This window comes from Trachemys scripta, chromosome 2 (assembly GCF_013100865.1).
Source record: "Trachemys scripta elegans isolate TJP31775 chromosome 2, CAS_Tse_1.0, whole genome shotgun sequence".
NCBI lineage: Eukaryota > Metazoa > Chordata > Testudines > Emydidae > Trachemys > Trachemys scripta.
The window spans coordinates 44562524-44562825 of record NC_048299.1 but is presented as its reverse complement, the minus strand read 5'-3'; positions in this window follow the sequence as shown (position 1 = coordinate 44562825).

Below are 302 nucleotides of genomic sequence, written 5' to 3'. Positions count from 1 at the left end.
TACTGCAGTAACATACTGTTTTTGATATTTCATACTAGTGCACTTTTCTTTGTGGAAAATTTATAATACAACCCTAGCATATGAAATGGCAATTTCCTGCATATGCATTCAGTTGCTTCTCCCATTGAAGACAACAGTGATCAGTGTTAAAAAGGAACAAACTACTGGAAGGAAACAAATGTCCCTAATATGGAAAAAACACCAGAGGAAGTAAAAAGCAACAGAGGGTCCTGTGGCACCTTAGAGACTAACAGAAGTATTGGGAGCATAAGCTTTCGTGGGTAAGAACCTCACTTCTTGCA